Source organism: Tenrec ecaudatus, chromosome 10 (genome assembly GCF_050624435.1).
Source record: "Tenrec ecaudatus isolate mTenEca1 chromosome 10, mTenEca1.hap1, whole genome shotgun sequence".
Taxonomy (NCBI): domain Eukaryota; kingdom Metazoa; phylum Chordata; class Mammalia; order Afrosoricida; family Tenrecidae; genus Tenrec; species Tenrec ecaudatus.
This window is the reverse complement of record NC_134539.1, coordinates 73115293-73132284: the sequence shown is the minus strand read 5'-3', so window position 1 is coordinate 73132284 and position 16992 is coordinate 73115293. Positions and strand designations below refer to the sequence as shown.

At 51.0% G+C, this 16992-nt stretch overlaps 1 protein-coding gene across 2 annotated transcripts in view; it reads right to left on the bottom strand.

Annotated features, from left to right (window-relative positions):
• APBA1 (amyloid beta precursor protein binding family A member 1) overlaps positions 1 to 8561 on the bottom strand; it is a 265113-nt gene extending 256552 nt beyond the window's left edge. For both annotated transcript variants that reach the window (XM_075560557.1, XM_075560558.1), the window contains exon 1: positions 8362 to 8561. The gene's annotated coding sequence lies outside the window, so the exon portion shown is untranslated. The remainder of the gene's footprint in view (positions 1 to 8361) is intronic.
• Positions 8562 to 16992: the final 8431 nt, after the last annotated feature.

The window sequence follows — 16992 nt, the reverse complement described above, 5'->3', positions numbered from 1 at the left end:
CACCATGGGGTCACCGTGACTAGGATTTGGTGCATTTCCTCTTATCACGATGCATGTAGAGGATTCCCAAGGTGCTGCTAAGGATGAAGGCGCAGGCTGCTAACTGAAAGGTGGGAGGTTCAAGTCCACTCAGAGGTGCCATGGAACAAATACCTAGCAATCTGCTTGAAAAACAAACTACACAGAGCACAGCTATATCCAGATAGGTACGGGGTCTTCATGGCCTGGAACTGGCTCCCTGGCAGCTGGGGGGGTGGGGTGGGGAGAGGGGCTGGTGCTCATACAAATGAACAGCAGCAGCAACAAAACACACTCCCTGCCAGCAAGTCGATGCCCACTCATAGCGACCTTTCGGGAGAGGGTACAACTGTCCCTCTCCTCTTGGGTTTCCAAGACTGTGACTCTTCATGGGAATAAAAAGAAGTCCCATCTTTCTCCCCACTGGAAGACGGGCATTCCAATTTTCTCCCCAAAGGTTCCAGCCTTGAAGACCCCATGGTGCAGTTTTGACACACGGGGTGGGAATGAGTCAGGATCAACTCGGTGGCAATTAAGAGTCCTCTGTCACTACAGAGAGTCACTCCTCTGGTTTTCTGGCCTTACCTTTGATTGAGAGCGTCCCTCTTTTTCTAAACCCCAGGCTGACTCATAGGTCAGCTCGAAGATGGTGTGATCTTGGCTCTGGTTTCCAGAGCGACCAATCCATCGTTATCAGGTGGGATACCACATGGTCCGGCGGGGCAGAGAAGCCAAGTCAGCTCCCCCGGGGCTTCTCGAATAGGTCAAGCCTGCTCTCTCAACTCAGGCCCTCTGCTTTTGATATTCTCTGCATAGAAAAGGCCCTTTCTGTCAATACCAGCATGGCTCACTCCTTCAGGTCTCTGTGCTTCCTCCTCTCAAGGCCTCCCCTCCCCATCTGATGGAAAACAGCACATACCTCGGCCATGCTCCATCTGCCTCCTTTCTCTGCTTCAGCCTCTTCCCTGCTCTTGAACAGCACCTGACATGGTATCTATTCAGCACCTTGCACCTTCCATATGCTATCTATCTGCTTATCTATTTTTTTAACCTCCTGCCCCTACGAGCCCTGAATTAGTAGAGACATGACTCAGGACCCTCAGGGCTCTCTCTCTCTCTCTCTCTTTTTTTCATCTTCAACTTTTTTAGAAATAGCTTCTCAGGGGGATTATTCCAAGGCATCTCCAGAGTGTGGGCCATCGCAGGTGTTCAATGGATGTTTGGTGAAAGAATCTCTAAATGATGTCATTGTGAGTGAAGTCATCACTCTCCACAGCTGGAAGGACTAAGCATGCATGTGAAGCCTGATTCTAAAGAGCACACAACTATTTTTGGGGGGTGGGGGAGGGAGGTATTTTTTTTTAAGTTTAAAAGGAATAAGTCAATTATGGCAGGGTAGCTAGGTTAAAATCTAACACCTTATCATTTGATCTCCCCTTTAACCCACTTTAAACTTCTGTGTTAGTCTGGGTACATTAGAGAAACAAATACACAGAAACTCATATGTACAAGAGAGAGTTTTATGTAAAGGTTAAGTGCACATCAAGAAAACATCCCAACCCAGTGCTGCCCACAAGTCTAACATTAACCCATATGTCTGACACCGATCCACAAAGTCCTCCTCCATCTCACAAAACACACACTATGACACCGACTGCAGGAGGAAAGCTGAATCAGTGAATGTGTAAGCATCTCAGTGCTGGCAGGGGTCTCCACACAGCTGCTCCAGCACCCAGGGCTGCATCGGGGTAGGTCCATGTGGCTTCTCCTCAGGGATGTCTTGCAGGAAGTGAGCCTTGCCAGCTGAAGCAGGGTACTGGCTAAGGCAGCTGCACCCTGGTCTGACCATCACAAAGCACAAGACCCGAGAAGAAGAAAGGCAAGGCTCACTGAGCCATTTATCTCTCTGCCCTCCAATTAACCCCACCTGTTTATCAGCCAGGTTGACACAATAAACTAACTACTTAAATTTGTTTCAGTGTTTTAACATTTTCTGTTTTCTTTTCTATTGAGGTATTTTAGGTTTTGTTTAGTCATTGTTTTTTATGTGATTGCCTCCTGCCTGTGGATTGTATGTTTTTTCGGTAGAGGAAACCCAGGATAGGTAAATCTATAAAGAGGGTCAATGGATTAATAATTACCTAGGGGCATGGGAGGGGAGGATGGGGGGAAAGGGGTCGCTACCAAGGATGAACACGAGAAGAAAATGTTCTGAAATTGACGGGGGTGATGACAGCACATCTCCTCTTCAGAGGAGGGAGCGAGTCAATGGTGTGATGTGGGAGGGACTTGCCAATGCAATGCCTTTTTCAAACAGAAACAGAGCAGCCTGGGCAAGCTTGTTTCCATACCACCACAAACTTCACACCGGCCAATCTCTGACCTTGTAGACCTTAGCGACTATATCCACCGGCACCAATGTTTAAGCTCTTCACTTCGAGCCTAAAGGTTGGTGGTTCAAAGCCACTCAGAGATGCCTCCAGAGAGGGGTCTGAGGAAGTGCCAGCCTGAGCAGTCTGCTGAGCAGTTCTCCTCCCACACATGGGGGGCGGGAGGGGCGGCAGCAGCAGCAACGTCTGTTGGCCGACGAAACGAAAGCCATCCATGTATCCCTGCAGCAAATGCCTCCTGTGGGCTTATGAGGCGTTATGGGGAAGTGCTATCTTTGACTTTTCATTTTGAAAACTCAACTGCACACTTCTTCGTAAAGTCCTATCTTGCCCGTATCATGGGGGAAGCTGATGTTTTGGAAAATACTGGCAGTTTTCCATGATTGTAGAGCTGTTGTCTCCTGGGGGTAGTAGGTTCGAGAGACTGGGGAAAGAGAAGTCCCCAAAAATACGGCAAGTGGAGTCTTTTGTTCAGACGATTTAAAAGCCAACCTGTTTCTCTCTGGGTTCGATTTAAGGCAGAGGGAACAAAGTGAGACACTCACTATTAGAAAACTCACACGGAGTGGATGGGTTCCCACACAGTCAGCCTCTTCAATCGCAGCAGGCCTTCAGACTTGGGGGATAATCTCCCACCCCACCCCCCATTTTGGGCTCCCTGCCAGGTGCTCCCTCCAAGACTTCCTCTTCTGTCCACGGTCTCAGCCAGCCCACCTCTCCTTCGATTTGACTGCCGAGACTGGGGTCCAATCCCTTTCTCCCCGCGTCAACAGCCCTGTTTGTTTCAGGACCAACACTCACTCCTCCTTGTCTTCACCCGGGACCCTCTCATGTTCCTGGGGACTTCATGCCACCCATTTAACCCTTCCTGTGCATTTTCATAAGCCCTGGTGGCACCGCGGTGAAAGTGCAGAGCTATGAACTGAAAGGTTGGCAGGTGAAACTCACCAGTTGCTCCAAAGGAGAAAGAGGGACGGTTGGCTTCCCTGAAGATTCGCAGTCCTGGCGCAGCTCCACTGTGCCCTACAGACTCACCATGAATCGGAATCCACGTAGCGGCAGCCATTCTACATTTCTCAATCCATCTTCTCCTCGAGGCTCCAGGTTTCCTGTCCCTAAACCATCACCTGCCCTCTCCTTTCCCATGCCTTTGGTACACCAAGACCTCTCTTCGTCTGTTCCCACCCAATGTCTTAGGGAGGAAGACTGCCCTTACTGCCTCCCACTTTTTATCTGCCTCGGTCCCCCTTTTGACCACTGGCTTTCATGCCGGGCTGCCGCAGGCACCCACCTCAGAGATGATGAAGGAAAGCTAGAGGCCCAGGTCGGGGCTCTTCTTTGGTCATCCCTATCCACAGGGTGGTGCTGCGTGACTGAGGGCAGGTCCCAGAGTCCACGGTAGGTCCCCACTCCCACCGCCTCCTGCTTCCTGCTGATCTTAGTCCTTGGTCCTTTTTACCTCCAACTCCTCAAGCAGCCTGTCCTTGTCCCCGGTTCTTCTCTCCGTGTGTTTTATTTTTTGGCCATCCAGGGCTCCCCAAACTGCTCCTCTACAGGGGACAACAACTCTCTTTGGGGCTCTAACCTCTGCGGAGCCCGGTGTCTGCATTCTCCTTCCTCCACTTGGACGCACCTGGCAGGCCCCAAGTCACCATCCTTCTTTCTGACAATGACCTAACCACCATTCTCTGGGCTGAGCCTGACCTTTGACTTCCCTGCTTCCCCCCCCCCCGCCTTTTCTCATCAGTGTTCAGGCCCCTCAGACCATGCCTGCACCTCCTGTCCTGGGGCTGACCCCCCTCTCCACTCCACTCCCACTGCCTCACTTCTTACCCCTGACTCAGCCGGAGAGTCTCTCTGGTCTCCCGACCACTAGTTTGTTTCCGTTTCTCATATCACCTTATCCAACACCATGCTGTAATGCCATCTCCCAAAGGACAGTCCTTCTCATGCCTAGGAACCTTCAGGAACCTCAGGCTCCCCACTTTATGCACTGACGGAAATCCACACTCTTCAGCTTGGCCTGCAACTTGCTCCAAAGCCTTAGCAGAAGCTCGCCTCCCTACCGTTTCTCTCATCATGCCTCTTGGCCTTCCCTGCGCTCCAGCCAATGTGAACTGGTCTTTGTCCCCTGTGCCTGCACACATGTTCCCACCACCAGGCCTCTGCTATGCTGATCCTCCTAGTTAGGCAGCGTGCCCTTCCTCCCTTCCTGCATCAGCCTCAGCTCCAGTGCCAGCTTCCCTGACTGTCCTACAAGTCCTCCCATGGCACTGCAGGAACACACATCCACCAACACGTAGCATTTCCTACCACGCTTCCAGTTAGCTAGGCACGGGCCCTTTCTTGCCTCCTAGGTGGGCAGGAGTTTCATCTTGTTATTCTTTGAAACTCCAGCCCCTTCCAACATTCCTTACTTTTGACCCAAAGGTCTCCAGCGCCTGAGACAGTTGGGCAACTATTCTCAAAAACAAGAACTCAATCGATTCATTGAGTCGATGCTGACTCATACGGAGCCCCCACCCCCCACCCAACCAGGTTTCTGAGATTCTAATTGTTTATGAGAGTAAAAAGCCCAGTCATTCTCCAGTGGAGCAGCTGGTGGTTGTGAAGTGTCAATTTTGGAATCACAACCCAACACAGAAACACCATACCACCAGGACTCTACATTAGAGGCAATGATTAGATATTTGGGCAACTGTTAGGTATTTGTAAATACCATATATACTTGTATACAAGTTGAGTTTTTCAGCACATTTTTAATGCAATTTTTGTGGTAAAATTGGGTGCCTAGGCTGATATTCGGGCCGGCTTCTACTCGAGTATATACGGTAAGTTCAAGGGTTAACTGGATTTTAATGCTTGAAATTCTCTCACTTTTAAAACCCACAATTCACTTCCACACAGGATAAATGTCCTCTCTTCCCAATGGTCTGACCACTTATTGCTTTTGGCTTCATGAGTCAATGCACAGATATCGTTGACTCCCAGGTCTTTGGGAAGACAATCTAGTCTGAGACCCAACAATGGAGAGGAAAAGCTAACCACCGCTCTATGTGAAGAAAGGGCACTCTCATAACATGAGTGGTTGCTGCAGGCTCCGGAAAGATGCATCACAGGGTCCAGGCCGTGCCGTTTGCCTCCCTACTCGAGTCCTGGAAAAGCTAAGCATTCCATTTATAAAGGATTACATTTACATTAGGAGTCACTAATTTCCGAACCATCAATTACGTTGTGGTATAAGATTCCCCTTTCTCTAAACATAAACTCACTGCCAGGGTGCCGACCCTGACTCACGGGGACCCAATAGGACAGGGTGGAAGTGTCCCCTTGTGTGTCTGAGATTATCAATCTTTCCGGAGTAAGAAGTCTCCTCTTTCTCCCTCAGAGCAGCTGGTGGTTTCAAACTGCTGACCCTCTGGCCCAATGGGTAACCCCCTATGCCACCTGGGCGTCTTAGTTTTCTTTCCTCCCCAAACGAAGCCCATTGCCACCTTATGTGGAGTTCTTGAGAATATAGACCATTGCTGAGCAGACAGCCCTATCTTCTCCCGAGGAGTGGCTGGTGGTCTCAAACCTCCGCCCTTGGTGTAATAGTGCAGTGGGGACCCCACAGTGCTCCCAGGGCTCCCTAAACATAGTTTGTCTACCTTGATAGTTCCTAATATTCACAAACTTCCTTTTGAGAGATTTACTTTGTTTGATTTTATTACTTTTTTTTCTTCAACCCAAACCTCTCACATTATAGAAATCCCCTGAGTACTTTTCTCAGGAAGAGATTTGGCAGATTAAGAGTGAAGACCCAAAGGTTTAAAGTTCATTTTTCCTAAATCTATTCCCTAGATCTTGGATGTGATCCAACAACCTCACATTAAACATTGGAAAAGGCTTGACTGGAAGAACGTGGAGAAATTTATTTTGTGTCGACAACTTCCAGAGCCTCTGGCCTAGAGATGTCATTAATGAAGAAATGATCAATGGAAAGAAGAAAAAATTGATAGCCCTACTTTTAGCATCGTTATTTTCAGAAGAGCATGCGACCTTTATAACAAGAAAGAAAGAATTCTGAAAGAGGAAGACGCCTCAGGTAACATAACAGCGCACTGTGCTCTCTACTTGGGTGGCCATGAACGCTGACAGCACTGGCAGGACCGGGGCATCGGTGTGGATGCTGACAACAATGCAGTCGGATCGAAGGTATTGTGACCATCGTCAGTCCCCAGCAGGTTCATGGAGTGGTACTGCATTCGAATAAAGACGCATCAAGGTGTTACGTGGAAAGATGCATTCATGCTAGGGAATACCGCAGAAGTATGGGCACCGGTGAGTCAAGCTGCGGCGGACTCATAGGCTTTGCCATATGCTCGCTCTCTCTCTCTCTCTCTCTCTCTCTCTCTCTCTCTCTCTCTCTCTCTCTCTCTCTCTCTCCACCCATCCCCGCACCAGTCCAGCTTCATCACAGGGACGCAATCTAGCAACTACAGATGCTGATGCCTTTCGGTCTCTTGTTCCCAATGAGTGAGTTACTGCTAGCCTGGCATTGCCCAAAGCCCCTCCTAGTGGGCCACATCAGGTAGGAAAGCAGGGACCCCAGCAAACTGGGACCCCCAGGATATCAGCGTCCAAGGGCGCACAGGACCACCTAGCCATGGTGAAATCCCCGGGGAGTGGGAGCTGCGGAAACAGAGTACCCCGTTTCCTAGGAAAACGCCCGGTGGCGTCGTTCTGACCGCAGGGTACCATACATTTCTCTGCAAGGTCTTTTTTTTTTCTTTTTAAATATCCACTACATCCCTCGCCTAGCCGCCTATGTCTGCACACACTGCCAGAGTTCTGTCTACAAGAACCAGCCCAAAGACCACCCACCGTTGAACCGCAGGGACCCTGAGGTTTAACTGTGGCAGAAGGCCTACTTGGACCACGGCATTCTAAGTTGTGGGGACAGGGAGAGGAGTGGGGCCACTCACTGAAGACCCTTCTCCTTCTGGTCAGACACGAAATAAACAATAGAAGGTGCGGCGTCAGGAAGCCCAAGACTCCAGCTCCTGAGCTGGAGAGAGTAGTGTGCGTCAGGGGCAGCAGGAGCTGTTTTCCAAGGCAGGACGCTAGCAGCCTGGAGGGTGTAACATGTACCCCTTTCCTGGCCAGGCGCCCCAAGGCCACACGCACACTTCCACATCCCATGGCGAGATGCCTGAGAAAGGGGAAGCGAGAATCCCTACACGAGGGCCGGCTACGCGGAGGAGCGGAATAGAGGCTGGGCTCAAGCTCAGGGTCAAAATAACAAACACTGTCCCACAGTGTTGGCTGGTGACAGCCAAGCCAGAGCACTAAGGGATCTCTGGGGCGCAATCTGGGCATCGCGGAGACGGTCCCCACCCGTGCACCCAGGCACACACCGGCACACGCAGGGTTTACGCGCCCATCCCCACTTCACACACAAGTGCAGCCTACCCACCCCACCGCTCCTGTCCTCGCACTTTCTCCGCGAGTCACCGGGAGAGGAGGGAGCCTGGCGGGGATTCCTGGAAATGTCACCACCACCACCCCCAACACCACCGGTCTGCACCCCCCCCCATCTCTCTCTCTCTCTCTCACACACACACACACACACACACACACACACACACACACACACACACACACACACTCGCGCCGTGGCATGGCTGTCGTGCCCGCCCGGTGCCCCCGCGCCCCGGCGTCTCCGCGCGCATCTGCCCCGGCACCCAGCATCTCTCTCCGCCCCCTGCGCGCGCCCTGCTCCGCCGCTAAGGCACTGCCCTCGGCGCGTCCGTCGACCACTGTCCCCGCTCAGCCGCACTATTGTTCCACGCGGCCCCGGGGCGCCCTACGGCGAGGACCGGGGCTCCGTGGGGCGCGGCACCGGTGCCGGGCGCCCCTGCACCCAGCCCGCCCCACCCCACCGCACCGCACCCCACCCCGGCGGTGGTACCTCGCCTGTCAGCTGGGTCCGCGGGCCCGCGGGAGCAGGCGGTGCTAATGACAGCGTGGGTGCCCAGCCCGGGAATAAAGCTCCGCTCCAGCCGGCCCGACCTCCAGAGCCACCATCTTCTCCCGCCGCTGTCGCCGCCGCCCGGACCGCGGCCGCCCTCGCCCAGCTCCGGCTCCGCAGCCGCCGCTCGGGCCCCTCCGGTGCCGGGCCCCACCCCCTTCCCCCGCCCCTCGTGACGCGCGCCGAGGCCGGGCTGGCCGGAGGGGGAGGGCGCGCGCGGGGGCGCGTGCACGCCTCGCTCGTAGCGCCCGGGCCGCCCACGCCCACCCGCGTGCACGCGCGGCGCGAGCCCGGCAGAGGTGGGCGGTTGCTGCGGCGCCCGATCCCCGCGGCGGGGCGGGAATATCGGGGCGTACGCCAGCCCCGCCCGCCTGAGCTCCCTGCTTTTCCTCCGGCTCCGGGGCCCAGCAGCAGAGCCCGAAGGCGCGGCCGCCGGGGGAGTGGAAGTGGGGGGGTCCCGCGCTTCCTAGCCCGCAGCTTGGCCAACCTCCGCGCGCAGGCTCTGGCCACCATGCAGGCGCACCGAGGCGAACGGGCGCCTCGGCTCCCGCGCTCCGTCCTCGTCCGTGCGGCCTTCGGAGCGCGCTGCAGTGCTCCGGGCTCGCCGCGGGAGGGCGCGCCGCGGGCCTGCGTGAGCGAAGCCTGGCCGCCCGCAGCCCCCTCCGCCCGGAGACCTGCCTGTCCCGGCGGGAGAGCGCGAATCCGCCTTCTGCCGCCGGCCAGGGCTGGCACCGCCTGCTCGCTGCTTCTCCAGCCTGGCGTCAGATAGGGCACTGTGCAGCGGGCACCAGGTGGCAGGTGCTGTGAGCTAATGACACCAGCAGTGGGCCAGGGAGGCCTCAGGGACCTGCGTCTCCGGCCGGCCCCCCACTGTATCATTGGCCCGCCGTGCATCACCCCCCCTTCTTTCGAGCCATATTTCTTACATTTGCACACAGCCCTGGAGTTGACTCCCGGGCAAAGCACACCACTTGGCTTTACAGAACATTCGGGAAATGGATCGTTTTCCACGCTGCGTTTCCATAGGGATGAGAGTTTATTATTTTAAGCACAATCGCTCCAGAACAATCTGGGGGCACAGTCTGGAGCTCTCGTGTGCTTTGCCTTTAAAACGCATATGAATCTCGGTTCCCCTTTTAATAGTTCCCCCTCCCCGCCCCACCTCTTGGTGGTAGTAAGACAAGACGTTGCTGCGCCAGAGAAAAATCTTTTAGTGAAATTTAAATGAAATATACCAGGAAGGTGTGTCATGCTTGTCCTGAGATGTTACAGATTCATTTTTCTCAGTAAATATTCCGCATATATTAGGGTAAATCGGAAAGTATTACTTCTAGGTTCCAGCTCACACATGCATGGCTCATTCCAAACAAAATTTTTTAAACATTCCTTTGCCATCAGTGGATGGTTACAGACAAGGTCTCTCAGTAACACTCTCACCTTGGTCTCTTTGGCGCCTTAAAAAATAAACCCACTGAAAACAGAGGCTTCTGCTTGATACAGTTGATGTCTGGAACGTTATAAGAGCTATAAGAGCCCCCGATAAAATGATTTAAAGAACAATAGAGGCTTCTAAGGGGATCTGCCACCCAGTGAAATTCGAAGCAGAGAAGTCAACTCAGAAGGGCACTGTGGCTTTGTTTTAATCTATCAAAGAGGTCATCTTTTTTTAAAGGTAGTTTTATCGACATACGATCCATGTATCATACACTTCCACAGTTCGGTCTTATAAAAAAGAGCTGTACAGTCACCACCGTAATCCGTTCCAGGGCACGTTCTTGGATTCCTGATCAGCCCCTCGGTTCCCTACGTGTTCCACCCAAACCTCAGAGAGGCCTGCTCCTCGGTGGGTGCGTATTGTATATCCTACTTGCTCCTGCAGATTCTTTTGGAAGGATGCTTATTGTTATCCTCCGGGTCCTGCAGCTCTGGGTGCCTTGGCCGGCGGGAAACTCAGAGCCGCATTTGCACATCATTTCAGGTGCTCTGTGGACCCAGAGGACCATCACATCTGAATGTTGGCACTTCCTTTGGTTTGATCTTTGATCTATAGTCTTGCTGCACTTTTTTTTTTTTTTGGCTTCTCTTTACTTGAGGTGTTCTTCAAAACCTCTTCAAACGTTGACACACCCACTCCTCACTTACCAACCCGTGCTGTCTGATATTTCACGTGCACGACAATAGGGAAAACAGACTGACGGACTATTTTGCACACTATTGGCATACATCTGACAGGCATGAGCACCACTAGGGCCTGCGGTGAGAACAGTGCTGGCTGTGATGGTGTTAGTCTGGGTGGACTAGAGAAACAAATTCATAACCATGCATATGTATATAAGGGAAAGATTTATATACAAGAGGAATTGAACATTGAAAAAACATCCCAACCCAATCCAGTCCAAGGCCATAATTCTGATATTGACCCATATGTCCAATACCAATCTCTATAAAGGTCCCTTCAGACTCATGAAACACATGCAACGAAGCCATATGCAGGATGATCGCAAGCCAGTGGGTAGAAAGTCTTTGGGTCCAGTGGCGTTGTAAGTATCTCGGCGCTGGCAGGGGTCTTTCTGTGGCTTCTCCGGCTTCCGAGGTCTGGTTGCGGTTGCGTCCATGTGACTTGTCTTCTGCAATGTCTCCCAGGAAGTGGCAGAGAGAGAGAGAGGCGTCTTCTGCCTCCAAGGAGGAAGTCCCAGAATTCTCAGGAGAAGGTCATGCCCACCCAGAAGTCTCATTGGCTCTCTCCAGATTGACAGCCTAGACTCCACCCCTGCACTCTTAGTCCTTACATTGACATCAGATTCGGTGAGTGCCACAGATGGTTAAGGTGTGTGCCACTGTGGCTGCGCCGTACTGCTCAGTGAGTTGGCAGTTAGGTGACCACATTATCATCATCCATGCTGTTATTGGGGAGGGTCATCTCCATTTTTGAATAATATGCATTTTCGCTCAACAACCTGGTCTTCGGAACTGAGCTATGGCGGTAAGTGGGAGTAGGTATACCAGACACGTGCACAGCCACTCACACTAACGAGGGTCAAAACCATTATCCTAGTGTTTCATAGGAGTGTATAAAAACCCTGGCAAACAATAATAATAATAATAAACACTGGCAAACTCCCAGCCAGAGTACTGATACGACTCCGTAAGTAACCATACTGGAGACGCTGCGCCAGGTGACTGGAGCTTCAGTGAAAGGCTTTTCTGGAGTTGCGTGCGGGGCAGCAGTCACTAGGCTGACTAGTTTAACGCCTGCCATGACAGGCCCGTCTTCCCTAGAGACTGCGAACAGCATGTTCAGTTGCTCAGTGAAACACTGAGGCTCCAAATCACCCAGAGTGCCTCAGAAGGAAAGCCCATCTGCTTATGAAATATGAGCCTTGGAGCACAGTCGGGGGGGGGGCGGGGGCAGCATGAGTGGGAGTCCAGTGGACAGTAACTGCTTGGGGGCGGTGACCCTCATCTTCCATGCCAGGGTGTGATTCCCCACCGAGGCGCCTCGTGCGCAGTCACCTGTCGGTTGAGATTTGCATGTTACTATTAAGCTGAAAGCGTTGGGAACCTCCAGCCGCTCCTTGGGGAAAAGATGAGGTTTTCACCTCCCGTAACGAGTTACAGCCTTGGAGACCCACAGGGTCAGTTCTGCCCTGCCCTGTAGGCCATGTGTTTGTTTGTAGGACACCATGCTGAACCGGCTTCCAGATGACAATGGATTCAGAAGGAAAGCCTGGTGCTGTACTTCCCAGCTTCTGATGACAACAATCCGGTGGATCACAACAGGCTGCTCCACGACTGACCACGGAATGACGCGGGACTTGGCAGGGTTTCGTGTAGGAGCCCTGGTGGTGCAGTGGTTATGGGTCAGGCTGCTGACCACAAGATGAGCAGTACAAGACCACCAGCCCACTCCGAGGGAGAAAGACGAGGCTTTCTATTCTCGTGAAGAGCTCCGGTCTCAGAAACACACAAGGGCCATTCTACCCTGTCCTTTAGGATCACTAGGAGTGGGTATCCACTCAATGGCAGTGAGTTTGTTTGTTGATTTGTATATTTGTTTTGGGTGAGCCAACTGGACAGTAACTACCAACAATAGATAGCACTGCAGATGAGATCCACCATGTCTCATACCTGTTCCTAGATACCTTCCTTTAGAACATGAGCTGTGAGATCTCATATTCTACCTACCTGCCTTCTACCTACAGTTTAGCTTGCTGGGACCAGTCCTGTTTGTCATGTGAATAACAGGAGACCATGAACTGTTATTCATTGGTATTTCCTCTTTTTTTAATTAATCATATTATTGGGGGCCTCCTACAAATATTTTTTTACAAATCTTACAACAATCCATCACTCAATTGTATTAAGTACACTTATATACATGTTGCTATCAACATTTCCAAAATATTTTTTTCTACTGAACCCTCGATATCAGCTCCTCTTTTTTCCCCTCCCTCCTACCCTCATCAATCCTTGATCAATTATATATTATAATTTCATATCTTTCACTGTCTGTTATCTCCCATCACCCACATCTCTGTAGAACTGGGTCATGGTAGTTGGGGTGAGGGGAGAAAGCATTCAGGAACGAGCAGGAGTCCTCAAACTATGACCCACGGGCCCCATGCAGCCCACCGAGGACATTTATCCTGCCCGCTGGGTGTTTTTGCCCTGTTTCTTTTTTTTTTACTTCAAAATAAGATATGTGCAGTGTGCATAGGAATATGTTAATAATTTTTTAAAAAAAACTATAGTCCAGCCCTCTAATGAGTCTGAGGGATATGAACTGGCCCTCTGTTTGAAAAGTTTGAGGACCCCTGAACTAGAGGAATGATTTGTGTTTCATAGGTGCTATACTGTACCCTGGCTGAATCATACCTTCCTTGAAATGTGTGTGTGTGTGTGTGTGTGTGTGTGTGTATGTGTGTGTGTGTGTGTGTGTTTGGAGAAGAGGGAAGGTCCACTTGTCTACAGACGGGCTTTGGGTCTCCACTCCAACCCCCCTCATTCAATAGATATAATTGTTTGTTTGGGATCTTTTGCTACTTGATACCTAATCCCATTGACACCTTATGATCACACAGGATGGTGTGTTTTTTGCATGTGAGCTTATCTGCTTCCCTTGTTTATCTTCAAGCTTTTAAAACTCCAGGCACTGTCTTTTGATAGCTGGGCACCATCAGATTTCTTCACATTTGCTTATGCACCCATTTTGTCTTCAGTGATCATGTCGAGAAGGTGAGCATCACAGAATGCCAGGTTATTAGAACAAAGTGTTCTTGTGTTTAGGGAAGCCTTGAGTAGAGACCCAAACTCCATCTGCTATCTTAATACTAAACATATAAATATATGTACATTGACCTCTATTAATATATTTTAAAATATACATACCTATAGCTTTACCTTTACAAATAGCCTTTGCCTCCTACTTCTTTCCTGTCACCTCCCTCCTGTCCCACTATCATGCGCACCCTCCATATGGCTCTCGGTAATTCCTCTTGGATACATTGCACTTGATTGAACCCCAGCAGGCAATACACACCCTCCTTGGCATCAATTTAGATCTCTTGTTGTTCTTTTATCCCCCGAGTTTGTTGGCTCCCCACTCCCCCTCCTCACCCCATCCTCTCCCATTTCCTCCCCATCCCACCACTGAGACCACTGGTGCCGTTTCCTCTTATGAGCAAATACCCAGAAGATTCCAGAATTCTAAAAAGTCATCCAAACTCCAGAGAGCCTGGCCGTACCTTGTAGCCTTGGATATGGTTTTGGAACACCAGAACTGGACATGCCTCTTCTGATAGCGGGAGATGCTGCCTACTGATTTGATTACCCTCTCTCGGTCTCAGTCCTTGAATCGAACTCTGGTGTGCTGGCAACGTGTGCAGGACAAACACACCAACCTTCAGGTAACAAGGACTTCCTTGTCCGGAGAACATTCGGTAATCCAGCATCTGTGCATTCTCTAGAGTGGAGACATTTCATTTGGTCACGGGATTGAGAATGTGTGAACAATACACAACTAAGAACAGGGATTTATCCTAAATTTCAATGAATTTGCTTTTACGTGCAGACTCCTATTTCACCATCCCCCCCCCCCCCCCCCCTTCTTCTCTCTCTGGAACATAAAACTCTTGTCCTGGCCACGGGTGAGCCGTTGGTTTCCTTTCTATTCCTTCAATAGGTCAGGCTCCGGTCTTCCTGCTGATTCCCACCCCCAGCGCCCTTTAATGATTCCCACCGGAAGTCTGCACTGCGGTTGCGTTTATCTCACACATCGGGGAACAGGCTAGTGCAAGGCAGCCTCAGAAGGCTCATGGGAAAATTCCGTTATATTTTGCTTCCATGTCCCACAACTTGTAAAGCCCCCTCAATGTGCAATTCTGATCAAAGAGTGTTGTGGGAACATAATGTGGTTTTTTTTAAGGGTGCCTTTCAAACAAAACAAAAGCTCAGTGACCTCAAATCAATTCTGACTCCTAGGTAGAACTGGCCCTGTGGGTTGCCAAGACTGTAGCTGTTTACAGGAGTAGAAAGCCGTGTTTTTCTCCTGCAGAGTGGCTGGTGGTTTCAAACCGCTGACCTTGTAGTTAGCAGCCCAATGTATAACCATTACACGACCAGGGCTCTTCCAAACCAAACTCATTCCTCTCGAGTGGATTCTGACTCTCAGCGACCATGTAGGGCAGGGTAGAGCTGTGTCTGTGAGCTCCTGAGAATGTAACTCTTTATGGGAGCAAAAAGCCCCATCTTTCTCCCAAAGGAGCAGGTGGTGGCTATGAACGGCTCACCTTGAGGTTACTGACCCAACTCATGACCCCTCATGCCACCAGTTAGCTCTCAGGTGGGTTATATATATGCCCAGATCTGAGCCACACTGACTGGCTAACCCATTTAACTTGTCAATCAACTCAACTAGCTAACTAGTTGGGAGAGGCCCCTCCTAGGGCCAGATCAGTCCTCCCCGGTCCCCAGAGCTGATTGAGAATAGAGCAACATCTGGACAAAGGGGAAGAAACCTTCACTGCGCAGTTCCTCCCAGGCGATGCTGTTGGAAAACGAGAAGCCTTAGCCTAAAGGTGCGGCAGCAAGCCAACTGGTAAGGAGGCTGGTATGTCCGTGCAGTGGAATGCTGGGCAGATCTGAAAGATGCCAGCTCCCGGATTGATTGACTGCCAACATACAAACAGGTTTGCGTTTCCTCTTCATTGAGAAGGTCTGGGTACAAAAGAGTTCAGAGAGGTGTGTCAGGAACTGGGGGTGGCAGAGGGGAAGGGACAGCTGAGGGGTACTGGTTTCTGTTTGCCTTGGTATCAATGATATAGGATATAATACATTTCACTGAACGTTAAGAAGCCCTGCTGGCTCTGGTGGGTAACTCTGGGACTGCGACATCGGTAGTTCAAACCCACCCCACTGCCCTGTGCAAAGTGGAGGTGTTAGCACCCAGGCAGGCTTAGTCTCAGAAACTCTAGGTAGCAGTGGTTCTCAAAGTGGGCAAGACTGCCCCTGCGGGAGGGACGCTGAACCTACTCCAAACAGAACACTTCCACAGCGGGGACGCTGACTCACAGTGACTGTCCGGCAGGGGTGTCAAACTCTGTAAAACGCGGGCCATTTGGTGCAACAGGCAAGAGTCCCGCGGGCCGCGTCACAGTTACAAACTGTGTTAAATGGACATTTTTGAAGAGAGGATTTTGGAATACGGATAGGATAATTAAAACACCATAGGACTGCTTTTATTTAAACATGCATTTTATTTAATGTATTTATAAAACGAAAAGTATCCTTTTTTTACCTGAAACTTGCCAGCGCTTTCCTCCTACTAGTTTTCACTCACCTCTTACGTTGTGACCGGAAAATATAACAAAGTAACTAATAGAAAACACAAGATGTTGCACAGCTGACAAACGTGATACACAATCGTCATGGCTTCCCTCAAAAAATGTGAATTAGCGCTGCGGCTGGGTATGATTCATAACAGCACCACCCAGAGTGCTCTTTTTAACCTTTTCCCTATTGGGATCTGTTTACATGACGTGACACTGAGAGCGGCCGACATGTCGCTTCCAAACATCCCCGGAACTGAGTCAGCGCGTTGATACACGTCCACAGGCCCCCAGGAAAGGCACGGGTCACGTGTGTACTCGTCCTCAGTAGTTAAAGGGTTAACAGGGGAATTGTGTGTATGGTATTGCCTCGATCTCCCCTACTGCTACTTTCTTCAGAACAATTGTTTCTATTTTCATTTTATTTCAGAACATCGCGGGTCACAAAAAAATTACCTCGAGGGCCACATATGGCCCGCGGGCCGCCACTTTGACACACCTGCTGTAGATCCTCTTGCCTCCTAGGACGGCCCCAGCAGGCTTCCCGGGCTGTCGCTCTCCACCGGAGCAGGAAGCCCCGTCTTTCTCCTGTGTTTCCTAATGGCTGGCGGAAACCAGGACACCAATCTAAGGGAGGGGCTAAGGCAGGCACGCTGTCCTGGATTACAGGCTATATATAGTGTAAGGGGTACGCAGTCATATATTTTTTTCCTCAAAAGGGGACAGTAATCCGAATAAGTTTGGG